This window comes from Podarcis tiliguerta (genome assembly GCF_965153285.1).
Source record: "Podarcis tiliguerta genome assembly, chromosome: 6".
In the NCBI taxonomy this organism is placed as follows: Eukaryota; Metazoa; Chordata; class Lepidosauria; order Squamata; family Lacertidae; genus Podarcis; species Podarcis tiliguerta.
Window position 1 is genome coordinate 43038216 of NC_139539.1, and position 16570 is coordinate 43054785.

At 45.4% G+C, this 16570-nt stretch overlaps 1 long non-coding RNA gene across 1 annotated transcript; it reads left to right on the forward strand.

The window, feature by feature from the left end:
* Positions 1 to 7999: 7999 nt before the first annotated feature.
* Positions 8000 to 16162, forward strand: LOC310679447. The gene is made up of 3 exons (XR_014512270.1): positions 8000 to 8123; positions 15285 to 15404; positions 15926 to 16162. It is a non-coding gene; the product is annotated as an uncharacterized lncRNA (long non-coding RNA).
* Positions 16163 to 16570: the final 408 nt, after the last annotated feature.

A 16570-nucleotide genomic window follows, 5' to 3' on the forward strand; every position in this document is an offset into this window, starting at 1 on the left:
TGCATAGTGCTGAAGTCTCAATGAAATCTATGGAACTTGTCAAAGAGGCCCATTCCACCCAACACAAGTGTTCCTAGGATTACTTTAGAACTGAATGGGAGTTACTTCTCAGTAAAATCTGCTTGCTCCCAGATCCTACCCAAGCTTCTCATCTTTGTCTTCAAAACTGACCATGGCCCTGTTCGCCACCCCCTTACACCCTGTCTTATATCCCAGCACATCCCTTGTCTGAAGGTATCCTGCTCTCTCAAACAACCCCACCCCATCTCCATTGCCTCATGTACAGGACTGTCTCATAGAATTGAAGAATTGTCAGCTATCAACAGGAACCAAATATCATTATATATACCATAATACAGTGGTACCTCGGGTTACAGACACTTCAGGTTACAGACGCTTCAGGTTACAGACTCCGCTAACCCAGAAATAGTACCTCGGGCTAAGAACTTTGCTTCAGGATGAGAACAGAAATTGTGGCGCGGCGGCAGCAGGAGGCCCCATTGGCTAGAGTGGTGCTTCAGGTTTAGAACAGTTACAGGTTAAGAACGGACCTCCAGAACAAATTTTCTTAACCCGACGTACCACTGTATACTATGCTATATTCAATACTGATATCAAAAAGTTAAATTCAAATGGAAATCAAATATCAACAGATGTAACACACATATAGTAACTTGTTCAAATTACACAAGGTGAATATTCAATATAAAAATTCATAGAGTTTTAAGAATTTTTGGAAGCAAATTTCATTGATTGCTACAAGATTTCCAATTGATCACACAACCTGCTACTTTCTTTCCTTCTCTTTGGTTCCTTTGAAAGTAGTTGTTTTCTTGTTGAGGTGGATCTAGCCCCAATACCCCCTTCTTCCCCCCTCAGCTCTCAACATTTCAACATAACTCCTGCTTGCAAATATCAATGGGGGAAAAGAAGATGCGGGGGTTACTAAGACCCTCCTGCTTATCTTGCTCCACAAAGGCAAAGGAAAATGGCCTGAGTGAAAGCAAGGTGAGGTAGCATCAACTTGCCCCTTAAAACTGGCATCCACAACCTTCGATGCCTTTATCTAGAACCATCCTCCTCCTCAGCCTGCTTTACAAACATCTTTCATATATAATGTTATACCTCAACAGACATATATTAAGAGGCCATGAGATGGCTCAGAGTCCTTTGACTCAAAGCTGGTTTGCTATAGTGGTTAGAGTTTTGGGCTAGGACTTGAGAGACCAGGGTTGAAATCCCTACTTGACCATGAAGCTCACTGGGTGACCTTGGGTCAGTCACTGCCCCTCAGCATAATCTACCATACAGAGTTTGCTGTGGGGATTAACTGAGGTGGGGAGAGCCATAGGTGAGATATCGATGCAATGAATGAATGAATTTCAGCTTCTGCTTTCTCTACCAGCTCAGCTAAGGCTGAGTGGTTCCTCACCCAATAGACAATTATAAACTACCTCACACAAAAGCTGGATCTGATTAGGAAACAACCCATGTCTATTTCTTCCTAACACTTTCTCTGTTGGTTTTGACCAGGCTTCACCAACTTGGTGCCCTCCAGCGGCGCTGTCTGGGGCTGATGGAAGTTGTAGTCTATAAAGGATTTGGAAGGCACCAGGTTGGTTGGTGATGGCTTCAATCAAAGATGACTCTCAAGCTTCTGCTTCATTTGAATCTATTTGCATAATGGCTCCAGCACAGCATAAGCAGCATACTGGAGAATTCCAAGGGATCCATGAGTATAAAAATAGTTAACAGAGTTTAATATAAACGATGAAGCAAAAGCAGTGCCCAACATTGAATGAGTAAAAGCTGGCCTGTATTTAGCAGGATCCCAGAAAGGGGAGGTGTCTTTCTTATGCCCCCGAACTGGAGAAAGTGTCTGATACCTTTCCACATGGCTGCTGGCACTGCCTTCCTTGGCTAAATAGTTGTGAAATTCCTACTCCAGCTTTAGACAAAATGGTTAGGTGGGTGGCCATGGCTTTGTCATTGGGCTATTACATTCCAGTTGTGTAAGGCAATGAAATGACGTGATCCATTTACTGTAAGTGATGAGAAATCCCCTGGCTCTGCATTTAAAAACAACATATTCCTCTCAGCGCTGGGTTAAAAGCCAACCCACTAGCCTTAGTCAACAAGTAACTGCATCATGTTTTCCCAAACAAATATCCACAAGGAAATGTAGAACTCCTTAGTGGCTCTAAAGCCAGAGAAGGGTGAATAGGGAGGGCTGCATGTGGAGTATCCATCCTGGAGATGGATGTGCTGGGAGATTTTAAATTCGATGGGGCTGTGTGGCATAAATACAAGTATATAGTGCCTGTAAATTACTCCGAAGATGCCAAACGCTACCAACTTTTAGTCAGGCTAGCATCCGTGCTATAGGTTTTCCAATGACCAAAGCAGTAAAATGTTCTAGAAATGATGCTTCTATTTTTAAACAATGGGTTTTGCCGCCCAAATCATTTATATTACTGTGGGTGGTTACATGTTAAATGCTTAGGATCCATGCATAGAATAATAGAATTGTAGAGTTGGAAGGGATCCTCAAGGGCCATCTAGTCTGACCCCTGCAATACAGGAGTCACAACTAAAGAATCCTCAAACCATCTTCTCTCAATGTAATCCATCTGTTGTGGATTTATCATATTTTCTCAACACTGGATTTTGGACACTTCCAGGTGAGATTTTATTTTGTGATTGATGCGCCTCATGCAACTTTTTTGCAGCATCATTGCTGTGTAGCAAAAATGACATCCTTCATCTCCTCCCCACCCCATGTAATCCAGACTAAACTTTACAGACAAAAATCTAATAAGTAAAATGACTGCTGCCACAATACATTTGTGGTATCTCAACACCTTGTTTGCAAATTAAGCCCCTGTCTGGAAGCACCCTTTGTTTCTGGGGAATATAATGTCACATGAATACCAGGGGCCATAACAAACTGGCTCCATGCCTCACTCATTCTGAGAAATATATACGGCTGTGTACACATTACCATTTGCTCTGGCTCCAGCTGTTTGAAGCCATGTAGACAGAACTTTAGCCACAATCCATACCTGTAGTTTCCTGCGAAATACTGCTGCTTGATGCATTTTCCCTCAAACCAGATTCCACCCAATTTGAAAGTGTGCTTTGTGGTTAAATCTCTACTGTGTACATGCAGCATGTAAATGCAACATGAAATACAGTGGCTGAGGGAACGACCTTTCTGGGTTTTAAGCTGCTAATGTGTACACAGCCCTAAAAAGGCAAAGGTACCCCTGACTGTTAGGTCCAGTCGCGGACGACTCTGGGGTTGCGCGCTCATCTCACTCTATAGGCCGAGGGAGCAGGCGTTTGTCCGTAGACAGCTTCCAGGCCATGTGGCCAGCATGACTGAGCCGCTTCTGGCGAACCAGAGCAGCACACGGAAACGCCAGAGTAGTACCTATTTATTTACTTGCACTTGACGTGCTTTTGAACTGCTAGGTGGGCAGGAGCTGGGTCCAAACAATGGGAGCTCACCCTGTTGTGGGGATTCGAACCGCGACCTTCTGAATGGCAAGCCCTAGGCTCTGTGGTTTAGACCACAGCACCACCTGCGTCCCTATGTACAGAGCCCTAGTTTTGAACAAAAGTTTCGGGCCGTGCTGCTCCTTCCTCTTAATGTTGCACTGCCAGTCATCTCAGAAAACTTTGACACTTTTTGTCTAAATCTCCCTGCACATTCTGTGTTTTCCAGTTGTGGATAGTCAGTACCATCAAAAATGGTATAGGCAAAGGAGGCGATACGACTATCTTCTAACACCACAGCAAGGCTAACACTGCCACTCCCCTGCCAAAGTATTCTTCCTCCTTCTCTCCAATCATAGTGGTGGATGAGCCAACAGATTGTTGGCTCCAGACAGTGTTAGCATTACTATAGAACTAAAGATAAAATCTGGATTTTAAAAAAATCAGCTGAAAAAATCTTTAGTCGCCATGTTCTCTGCTGCTGACAATTTTTTCAAAGGACCTCTGGCTAGCCATAGGGTATTCTCACAGGGAAACGTGTTTTTGGTGAGAGGTTGAACTAGGAATGTTGCCTCCCACACATTCCTTGCTCCAGCTCCTGCTCCCCCCCCCCCCGCCACTTTTCACCTGGGAATCTTCAGTTCCAGATGGGGCTTACTCAGCAGGGAGCCTGCATCATGTCTCTGAAACCTCAGACCAAAAGGAGAAAAGCTCTGGGCTCGGAGGCTATGTTTGAGCACGAGAGAACAATGTAATTCCAGACCGATGAACAGCTGACCTGTGCGTATTGCTTGCTTCGTGCCAGGTGGAAAAAGACCAAGGCTGTAGTACCACCCGCCCAGAGCCATGAACACTTTACCACTCACTTCTTTAGACACAGCAGGTCTGGGTTTCATTTTTCATTTATCTGCTTTTCAAATAATGTTACTCATACAGATCGGCTGTCTGTACACACCACTCACGGTGCTTGTCTGCATTGTTTCCTTAGATTTAGATTCTTCTCTCCTTACCCTTTCAGAGTCAGCTGTGAGTAATCCTTTTGAAATCGATGGGACAAGTCAGACACTCAATAGCGCTGTGTAAGAATATTCCTTGCTTTGAGGCTTTAAGTTTCAACTGCTGTTTATGTTGTTGTTTCTTCTTATGGCCTAGACTTCATTTACCGTAATATGCTTTGGGACAGATCCTTGTCTACTGAAAAACTGCAACAGCTCATCAATTTCAGTTACATCAGATGACTTTCTGATCCATTCAGTTCCCTGATTTTTGTTTTAATGAGAATTAAGGGAGAATCTGCCCATTTGTTTTCTTTTTGTTTCTCTCACTTTGCTTATTGTTTTACCAGCTTCTTCACAAAGGTCCTTCCTTTCCGTCTTTTCCCATATTCTTGTCTTCATCTCCATACTGCCTTTCATATTTTATTCAACCAGCACTCTCTTTTTGCTGCTTTGACACCAAGGCCCAGATCCTGGACTGGTGAAAACTGACTTTCCCCCCTAAACCACACAACTGCTGCATAGGAGCTGAGCAAGGTCCACCTGTCTGCATCACGTATAATAGCAGCAGAATTGCCATACAAAATGCACCACTTGTATTTTATTTCTCTGTGTGTTTCCTCTCTTCCTTGGGGAGGAACTGACGTTTACTTTTCTCAGAAGAAGACCGCCCTGTGGGATGTAAAACATCAACAATCATTATCCATACTGGTGCAATATAGTGGGAACAGAGCTTTGTGCCACCCTAGGGTCTTGGTTGGACTCTCTGAAGGTCACTCGACAAGGTCTGGTGTGTGAATTACCATGTTTGTAATGCTGGGGCACAATCTTCTGTTTTAAGTGCGTGCTTGGGAGGACTCGACAGAAAAGCATTTGGGACACAGCCCGGTCCTTTCTCAGTGCAAAACTGCAGCAGATCAATGAATATTTTAACAAAGAAATATTTCATTAAAAGGGTTGATTGCTTAATGAACTGTCCCTGCGAGCCATCAGACTGCAATGGTTCTCCCCCCACCTCCCTTTAACAAAGGCAAAGATTCATATCACGAAGAACTGGCTTATCAAATTACCGTAATAGCTTGTGTAGAACATGCACTCTTCAAGAATAGCTTGTGATGTAAACAGGGTACGAGGACTGGCTCATGTGGCAGAATGATGGGCAGCTACTTTTGCTTATACAGAATGTGTGACATTTGATATGGACACATCAGCATTGTGGGGTGTCTAATGTACATATTTGTTTAGGACCTAGAGCTACCAAGACCTGGGCTGGATTGGGTCCTTTAGGTAGTAATTCTAGAAGAATTCTTGTCCTAGACCTAAGTACAATGAGCATGGATATGTCTATATGTGTGACATAATTTCCCACCATGTAACTTACTGAACAAGATGTGCCATCTATTTCAAAATACCATAGCTCATCTGTGATTTTTATTTGACAAGTATTTAATAATAATCTCCCACGATCAGCTTTCAGCTGTGTTAAATCTGATTTACACCCATTCTTTTTTCTCTGTATGATTAGAAATTGCTCTGATTATTAAGGGTGTCGTCGACTAAACACTGCTGCTCTGCAACCTTGATACATCTCAGCAGGACAGTGTGGAAGCTTCACACAAACCCTCATCAATGGAAGCCTTGGTGGTGCTGGTAGCAACAGCAGTGTTTGGTGGGGAAAGCGGAAACTGTAGTCTATACCCAATGAAGAGTTTTCTCTTACTGCTTGTTTGCACTTGCTCATTGTGCAAGATGAGCTGCAAGCCCAGAAAGCAGATTTCTTTTCTAGCTACATGAAGCTGTATTTCCAGCTGTATTTTAGTAAAAAAAAAAAAAAATAGTCTCAGGATTTCAAACAGCTACTCTTAGGGCTCACACGGAAGTGATAAAATGTCTTTAGAGGGCAGTATGTAACATACAGTTTAACAGCATGAGAAACTGTACAGGTATTTTATGAGATTTGAAATCTCTGCCCTGATTGGTAGGAAACACAAGTCATTAAGGACCACAAAATGAACAATAACCTGACAAGAAACAACCAATTTTCCATCAATTAGAATGAAGCCTCCTTTTGTTTTGGGGCTTATTTTTTTAATATAAAATTAAGGGTGCTGATTGGTGATTACTTTTGTCTGACGACAGTTCATTACAATGTACAGGAAGAGAATGTTAACCGTTAGAACTAACAAAGAAAGGGGAGAGTACAAAAATAAAGAAGGCTGGTGTTACAGCAGCTCCAAACAGCCTGATAAGGTGGTCTTCCTGAGGGCAAACACAAATTTAGCAGACCAGTTTTTTCCTGAGCTAACAGAGCTCTCTTGGAGCCTTACACAGAGGTTACACAGATCAGCATCCGTTCCCAAAAAATGCAAGCACTCGGATGAAAAGCAAGAATAATCAACGGACAGCTCATTAAATCTGTTCTGCAAAGGGAATTGTTTTATTGGAACCACTGCTTATCTTGTTAAGCAACAAACTATTACATCCCACACTAGCTTTCAAACCCTCCTATACATCTATGGGGAGAAAAGTGGTTTCTCAGGGCTAGTACATATCCACAGATTAGCTTCTTATGCTCCCGGATTTTGCAGAAGCATGCAAGTGCAGAAAAATCCCTGGAAAAGGGGGGTGTCTTGACAGGGCCAGCACCTGTAGCTCCTGCTTTGTATATAGGAAGTCCCAGGTTCAATGCCTGGCTCCAGCCAGGAAACACTGGAAAAGATGCCTGTCTGAAAAGAGACACTCACATTCCATGTTAGATGGGTTTGGACTAAATATAAGGGCGCTTCCTAAGTTTCTGTTCATTTCCATGCCTCTTGTTCATTCAAAGCCATCATTGTTTTGCCGAGGGTTCTTCTGAACATGGGTGTTTATTTTTAATTCCATCTCCCTGATCTTCCAGCATATTAATTCATTTTCATTGCTTCTTTCTACAATTTTGTTGGCACTACTCTTTTGTTCTTCTCAAAACACCGCAATTGAATCATGATCCTTGGGCAATCATTTTCATGTGCATCATCTTCCTCTCTCATATTAAGCAATCCAAGGAAGCTAAACTGTTGGCAGATTCAAGGCAGACCAAATCAAGTGCTTTTTCACACACAATACATACTTAATGGAATGAGCGCCCACAAGATGTAGCGATGTCCACCAACTTGGATGGCTTTAAAGAAGGATTAGACAAATTCATGAAGGATAAGTCTATCAGTAGCTACTAGTCATGATAGTTATGTTCTACCAATACTGTTGGAGGCAGCATGCCTGCTGGGAATCACAAGTGGAGAGAGTGTTGTTGCGCTCAGGTTCTGCTTGCATGCTTCCCATAGGCATCTGGTTGGCCATTGTAAGAACAGGATGCTGGACTAGATGGGCCATTTGCCTGATCCAACAGGGCCCTTATGCTCTTACGATCAACTTTTCACCTTTAAAGAAAATGATTGGAATCCATATATGTCACAAGGGTGTCGTAGAACAGGGATGGTGCTGACTCAATAACTAGTACAAGATAGACTGAACTAACCTGCCATCAGAGTTCTCCTGCCATAAGAGATAAGGTGGAAGAGGAGGGCCTTTTCACCTTTGAACATCCTCCATGAAGAAGCTTACCTGATTGAGAGGTTTTCATTCTACCAGGTGATTGATGATTTTGTATTTGCTGGTAGTTTCTGTTTTTCTACTCTTCTGTTTTATTGATTTTTAATATCTTATTGTCAGGGGACTGTCATCGGAATGGGGGAGGGAGGCAGGGGAATATCAAGAGCCTCCGAAGCTTCTGAGAAGCAGCTCCTCATTCGGCAGTGGAGAAAGCCACACCTCCAGTGGAGCGGAGGGGTGGGGGATAGCCGAGTGAAGGGAAGGCTTGAAGATGCTTTTGAGAGCCAAAGTGCCTCAGCTAGCCCAGCCGGCCAGGAGGCAAACATGTCACTTCCGTCGCCCTGCTTGCACAGAGGGTTGAAACGTAAGGAGGGGAGGCGGAGTTTTGGAGTGTCCAAGTTCTTACTGGGGAGAAACCGGAAAGGGGCATTCCCGGAATCTGCAACTGACTGAGACAGACATGAACTTTGGGTTTCTGCACTGAATCTAGTTTGCACCAATAAAACCTGTAAAAGACAGGTCGGAGTCCTGCCTGGTTACTCACGAGCAACCAGCACCTGACACTTTTTATTCTTGTTTTGGAATTACAATCATATTGCAAAGTTCCCTGAAATCATTATTATTTTATTGCTATGGGTTTCTGGGTGCCTCAACTCCCCTAAATTCCTGGGCCTATTAGGTGTTGAAGTTTAATCAGTGCTTGGAATATTAAGATGGGCTGCCAGGCGGTGAATTTAGCAGTGTCAAAACACAGGCCAGCCTGATAGTAGCCGCTAAGTCATTAACAGGGATATGCCATCAGCTAAACTAAGACTACATGCCAGCCAGCAAATGGGTGAAGTCCCATTCTATGCTCTGGGAAGTAAGCATAAGACAATGCCAGTTTTTTGGGGGGAGAAAGTTTTAGGATTGCAGTTGGGGATGGTGTGGGCTGGAGGAAAAATAGTTGCAGTCTGTTAAACACGGCAAGCTGAGGGATGGAGTCAGAGCACAATGTTGACTGACCGTTTGAAGCTGCAGGAATGGGAGAAACAGGATCCCCTTGGAGTGTAATGCTTTGAACACCCCTGCCATAGGCTCAGGTTGTAAATTAACCATATATCCTGAAGACAACATAGTCTCCATTGTGCCTTGTTTCCAAAGGAAACACAGACTCTGCGTAAGCTACTGGACCTCTGGAAACTGGTGCTGCTCAGAGATAGGGGAGGCATGTAACATTATATAAATATATTATTATATAAATAGAAATATATGCAGTCTTTATATTGTTCCCATGTCATGGCTTTGCTGTCTCATAATTGGGACCACCTTGCCCACAAGGTGTGGATTTATTTTAACTTTCTACATGGGCACAGAATGTGAGCTGCATAATAGGTAAAAATCAACAGGTGTCAATTTCCCTGGCATAGAGAGGCAGGCACTGGTGGAAACAGTTCACCTGTTGATTTCCACCAGTAACCTTTTTTTAAGTGTTTCTCCGTGAAAAGGCAGAAAGCTTATAATGTGAGCTCAAGTGTTACTAAGCCAATTGTTTCTTAGAGAGGGTCAGGCAAATACATCTGGCTCATTTTCCTGTTTCTTTGTACAGTACTATTTATGGTATTGCACTGGAAGATTTCAATACACACCTGCAAAAAATTGTTTCTCAGATCAACTGTAAATTTTGTTTGCAACTTTCCCACAAAAGGTACTCGTGCTGAATAAATAGCCCACTTTAAATGGCAGTGTTGCTCTTTTTGATTGAAATGGGTTAATAAGCAATTTTTAAAGGTCCTTTTTACATTTTGTTTTGTTTTGAAATGTATTTGTAAACAAATTTAATGTCATTTACATAACTTGCAGTTGGTAATACAGGTGTCGGAAAGAGGTCCACATTTCACTCAAAGCGATTGGCTCCTATTGCTTTATATCTTCCCCAGCCCACAGGTGCAGCCTTGAGTTTTTGCAACAAAATAAAAGCGTGTCTGTGGTATTATCATATTTTTAGGGAAATTGTGACCTGCTAAAATGAAAGGTTTACTTCTCCTATATGTATGATAGAAAATCTGGGAAATGGAAATCTGCACAGAGAGTTTAGATATACAGTCCATTCAGCAGGATCTCCTAGGCAAGCCCAGTTGAAATCACTGGGAGTGCTGCAAGAGTACGATGGGCAATAGGGGCAGTACAGGATTCCTTCTGGTGTACCGACCTCCCCGCTGCACCAAGGATTCCCTGCCCGAGCTGCTTCAGGTCGTGGCGGATGTCCTCCTGGAGACACCTAGTTTGGTTGTCCTAGGGGATTTTAATATCCATGCCGACACAACCTTACAAGGGGCCGCTCGGGACTTCGTGGAAAGCATGGCCTCCATGGGGCTGTCCCTGAATAAGTTTGGCCCAACCCATAGCCGCGGACATGCCTTGGACCTGGTGTTTACCTCAATGGATGATGGTGATCTGACACTAAGTAAAAGTGAAACAAAAGAAGTGCCATGGTCAGACCACTTCCTGGTGCAACTTGACTTCTCCGCGACCCTTCCCCTCTGCAGGGAGGTGGGACCGATTCAGATGGTCCGCCCCCGCCACTTAATGGATCCAAATGGTTTCCAGAGGGTGGTAGGGGATGTTTTATCCCATGTTGATGGCCTTTCAGCTGATTCCCTGGTGGCCCGCTGGAATGTGGAGTTAACCAGGGCTATTGACTGTTTGGCTCTGAAGCGCCCTCTCCGATTGCATGGAGCCCGGACAGCCCCGTGGTTTTCCACGGATCTGAGGGCAATGAAACAATCGTTGAGACGGCTAGAGCGCCGGTGGCGGAGGACCCATTCTGAAGCTGACCGGACACAGGTTAGAGCTCAATGTCGAGCCTACCAAGTGGCAGTAGCGACGGCGAAGAAGACTTTCTTCACCGCCTCTATTGCATCTGCAGAAAACAGCAGCAGGAGACTTTTTCAGGTGGTCCGCAATCTAGCGGAACCACCTGCTACATCGGGGCCCAGTACGGGCCACATGATCTCCTGCAATGATTTTGCAAAGTTTTTTGCAGATAAAGTCGCTCAGATTCGGGAAGAGGTCGATGCCACCATGGGAGCAGGGCCGGGGCGGGAGAGTGCTAGAGTCCTGTCTAGTCAAATTGTGTGGGATCAATTCCAATCTGTTACCTCCGAGGATGTGGACAGGCTGCTTGGACGAGTGAAACCAACCACCTGTCTCCTTGATCCTTGCCCATCCTGGCTTATAAAAGCTAGCTGGGAATGGCTGGGCGATGGGCTTCGTGGGGTGGTGAATGCTTCCCTCCATGAGGGAGTCTTCCCAGACCCGCTGAAAGAGGCGGTTATTAAACCGCTTCTTAAAAAACCATCTTTAGATGCGGCCACGATGGCCAACTATCGCCCAGTCTCAAATCTTCCATTCTTGGGCAAGGTGATTGAGCGAGTGGTGGCTGAACAACTCCAGGCACGCCTGGAAGAAGCGGACCATTTGGATCCCTTCCAGTCGGGATTCAGGCCTCATCACGGGACTGAAACTGCCTTGGTCGCACTGGTTGATGATCTCCGGCGGGCTAGGGACAAAGGTGAGAGCTGTTTCCTAGTTCTGCTGGATCTCTCAGCGGCGTTTGATACCATCGACCATAACATCCTTCTGGACCGTCTTGAGGGGCTGGGAGCTGGGGGTACTGTCATACAGTGGTTCCGCTCCTTCCTCCTGGGCCGTGTTCAGAAAGTTGTGGTGGGGGATGAGTGTTCAGACCCCTGGGCTCTCACTTGTGGGGTGCCTCAGGGTTCGGTCCTCTCCCCCATGCTTTTTAACATCTATATGCAGCCGCTGGGAGAGATCATCAGGAGGTTTGGGCTGGGTGTTCATCAGTATGCGGATGATACCCAGCTCTACCTCTCTTTCAAATCAGAACCAGTGAAGGCGGTGACGATCCTGTGTGAGTGTCTGGAGGCGGTTGGAGGGTGGATGGCGGCAAACAGATTGAGATTGAATCCTGACAAGACAGAAGTACTGTTTCTGGGGGACAGGAGGCGGGCAGGTGTGGAGGATTCCCTGGTCCTGAATGGGGTAACTGTGCCCCTGAAGGACCAGGTGCGCAGCCTGGGAGTCATTTTGGACTCACAGCTGTCCATGGAGGCACAGGTTAAATCCGTGTCCAGGGCAGCTGTGTACCAGCTCCATCTGGTACGTAGGCTGAGACCCTACCTGCCCGCGGACTGCCTTGCCAGAGTGGTGCATGCTCTGGTTATCTCCCGCTTGGACTACTGCAATGCGCTCTACGTGGGGCTACCTTTGAAGGTGACCCGGAAACTACAACTAATCCAGAATGCAGCGGCCAGACTGGTGACTGGGAGCAGCCGCCGAGACCATATAACACCGGTCTTGAAAGACCTACATTGGCTCCCAGTACGTTTCCGAGCACAATTCAAAGTGTTGGTGCTGACCTTTAAAGCCCTAAACGGCCTCGGTCCAGTATACCTGAAGGAGCGTCTCCACCCCCATCGCTCTACCCGGACACTGAGGTCCAGCACCGAGAGCCTTCTGGCGGTTCCCTCACTGCGAGAAGCCAAGTTACAGGGAACCAGGCAGAGGGCCTTCTCGGTAGTGGCGCCCTCCCTGTGGAACGCCCTCCCACCAGATGTCAAACAGAACAACAACTACCAGACTTTTAGAAGACATCTGAAGGCAGCCCTGTTTAGGGAAGCTTTTAATGTTTGATGTATCACAGTATTTTAATATTCTTTTGGAAGCCGCCCAGAGTGGCTAGGGAAACCCAGCCAGATGGGCGGGGTATAAATAATAAATTATTATTATTATTATTATTATTTTGTAAATTTTCCATGCATTTCAAGAGGGCTTGCTTAGAAGGCATTTACAATGGATTATGTAAGTGGTTCTCAAATGGTATGTGGCAGACCACACTGGTGTGGCAGGAGAGGGTGGCAATTGGGGGGGAATCCAAGGGCAAGCAAAGAAACAAGGAAACATTTCAGTATAGTATAGTATCAATTTATTTATTTATTTGCAGAACATGGATAGATATATTTTCAAAACGAGAGCAAGAGCATCAGGAGATATTGAGGTCAATCCTAGTTGTGATGCAGAATTGCTGTTCGAACCGCACTGGATAATAGCATTAGCTATTCTTCTACAGGGATTTTAAACTCTGACAAATATGAAAGATCAGACAAGAGAAAGGCTTATCGTATTTTTTGCCCTATTGGACGCACCGGCCCATAGGACGCACCTAGTTTTTTGGGGGGGAAATAAAGGGGGAAAGTTTTATCCCCCCCCCCCCAGCCACGGATATCTGCCCGAAGCGTGGGGCGCTCTGCTTCAGCGCGCTCCGTGCAGCAGGCTGCTATCCGCAGCCTAGGGAGCCCTGCGGGAACTCCCGCAGAGCTCCCTAGGCTGCGGATGTCTGCCCGAAGCGCGCCCCGCGATCCGGGCAAGCAGGCTGCGGATATCTGCCTGAAGCGCGGGGCACTCTGCTTCGGCGTGCCCCATGCTCCGGGCAGCAGGCTGCTATCCGCAGCCTAGGGAGCCCTCCGGGAACTCCCGCGGGCTCCCCAGGCTTGCTGATAGCTTCCTGAAGCCTGGAGAGTGAGAGGGGTCGGTGCGCACCAACCCCTCTCGCTCTCCACGCTTCAGCGAAAGCCTGCATTCGCCCCATAGGACACACACAGATTTCCCCTTCATTTTTGGAGGGGGGAAAGTGCGTCCTATAGGGCGAAAAATACGGTAATTGTGTTGATGAGGAGAGGGGAGTTTGTTTGTCTGAACTTAGACCTATTATAAATGGGATTACCCAGCAAAAGCAAGCTCATGCCTCTCACTGAGTTTGTGTACATCCTTAAGTTACATATGTAAGAGACTCATCGATAATTATATTTTGGGGGTGATTCATGCTGTATTGTTTTAAACTTTCTGGATGTCCCATGATCATATTATAACGTAGTTGTGTTCTATGTTAGAAATCAAGCACTGCTAGGAGTTGTTTCTTTTTGTTTTCCAGTGTATTTCTTACCAATAAGTGTGTGTGAGCAAATTTTTGTTCTGAAAGTGTGGTCCAGAAAAAACGTTTGAGAACCAATGGATTATGTCTTCGGAGTAAGATTGTTGTTGTGGTTTAGTCATTTAGTCGTGTCCGACTCTTCGTGACCCCATGGACCAGAGCATGCCCGGCACTCCTGTCTTCCACTGCCACCCGCAGTTTGGTCAAACTCATGCTGGTAGCTTCGAGAACACTGTCCAACCATCTCGTCATCTGTCATCCCCTTCTCCTTGTGCCCTCCATCTTTCCCAACATCAGGGTCTTTTCCAGGGAGTCTTCTCTTCTCATGAGGTGGCCAAAGTATTGGAGTCTCAGCTTCACGATCTGTCCTTCCAGTGAGCACTTAGGGCTGATTTCCTTAAGAATGGATAGGTTTTATCTTCTTGCAGTCCATGGGACTCTCAAGAGTCTCCTCCAGCACCATAATTCAAAAGCATATATTCTTCGGCGATCAGCCTTCTTTATGGTCCAGCTCTCACTTCCGTACATCACTACTGGGAAAACCATAGCTTTTACTATACGGACCTTTGGCAAGGTGATGTTTCTGCTTTTTAAGATGCTGTCTAGGTTTGTCATTGCTTTTCTCCCAAGAACCATGTGTCTTTTAATTTCGTGGCTGCTGTCACCATCTGCAGTGATCATGGAGCCCAAGAAAGTAAAATCTCTCACTGCCTTCATTACCAACTATTTATTAGCTTCCATGCCTCTGAACTGAACAGTAGCCTGTCCTATAGACTTTAGAAGACCATAATACATATCAACCTGCCACAAACAGCTTCTCTTTATATGAATTTCTGCAGATCAAGCTACAGATAAAGGACCATTTTTTTCTGGTCAGTTGACAACCCTATTTTGTGGTGTCCTCCCAGCCACACTGAATCATTCACATGTTTTCAGGCACTCCCACGGAGTCTTAGGCTGAAATCCTATACTCACAACCCTGAGAATATGCTCCACTGAACTCAATAGGATTTACTTCCAAGGAGATGATAGATAGATAGATAGATAGATAGATAGATAGATAGAGGATTGCACTGCCAGTTTCCACTGGGGACTTCAGACATCTGTTCCTCTGCTCTTCACAAGCACATCACCCCAAGAAGTTTACAAGGTTTGTGGTACAGTGGAGCTACATTCAAATTGCAATTCACTGTTATATATATTTAAAGGCCAAAAAAAGAAAACAAAAAAAGGTGGCCCACAGTGCAACAGAGTTGTTGAGACTGACAGTGCCATCTGATATATGTCTACTGAGCTGTCTCACTGAATTCAATGAGGCTTAATCCCAGGTAAGTGGGTATAGTATTGCAGTTTTAGGATGTGAGAAATGGGGCGCATGGAGACATTTGAGTAAACGGAACTTAGTTACTGTATTTCTCCTTTCCTTAGTAAAGGAGATTTGAATCATTCCCCACCCCCACACGAGGGGATGGCGATGAATTTAAAGCCCTGTGAGAGCCTGAGATAGTATTAGGGGTATTTGCATTGAGTTTCTCCCCATCTCCAAATTGACTATAATAATGGCGAGTTTATGAAAGGGAGAGACATATTTAAATGAATGAGACAAGAAAAGAAAGGGCGGGGGGAGAGAAGAAAAACCATCTGGATCTCAGTCGCCTTCCAGCTCTGAACACATTTGTGCCACCAGTTCCTAAATGCACAAATTATGCAGCCATTTCACGGGACACTTAGGACTCAATTTGCAACGCGGCAGTGGGGGGAAATTGGGCACATAATTCCCCCTGAACAATAACAGGGAGTCGCGTGGTTAATTTAACTCAAAGCCTGTAGCCAGTTTGCACTCCATCAGAGAACACCGCGGCAGGCGCATTCCAGTGCACGACCATGAAGCAGGCATCCGGATTGACATGCACCCGTCTCCATGTCCAGATTGGAACCAGAAGAAAGTCAGCGTAAGATTGTGTGTCTGCACGGGAAAGCATAGACCACTGCTTAAGAGAGACGTTGCCTGGGATTTAAGAACAGCATAAGATGTTCCTGATGGGCTGCAGGCTTCCTGTAGGCCCACATGATACATCCATCGGGGTGGGGGGGGGTGAGAGAGAGAGAGAGAGCCTCTCCTTATGTGTCATGGAAGGATTGTGAAATAAATACATACATATTTCAGCAAGCTTTTATACCGTGAGGGTGGGCCTCTTGGATATATAATCTTGACCAAACCCTAAATGCACCAGGACAACAGGATAAACAAGGAAGGGAAGCAACAGGCCTTGACAGTCATGTTCTGGAGTAAAAATTGGATGGAAATTTGCCCATGTGGTCCCCTGTTTTCCTTTCCAAGACAGTGGCTAGGCAAGGTCAGTTGCACGTATGCGCACACACTCATACAAAACTCCTCCTCACACCATAGGAATCCAGCAGCTGGGAGCACAGTGGCAGCAGGCTGTTCTCATTACAGACCAATGAGGCTGTTTACTCACCCAGCTGGAGATGG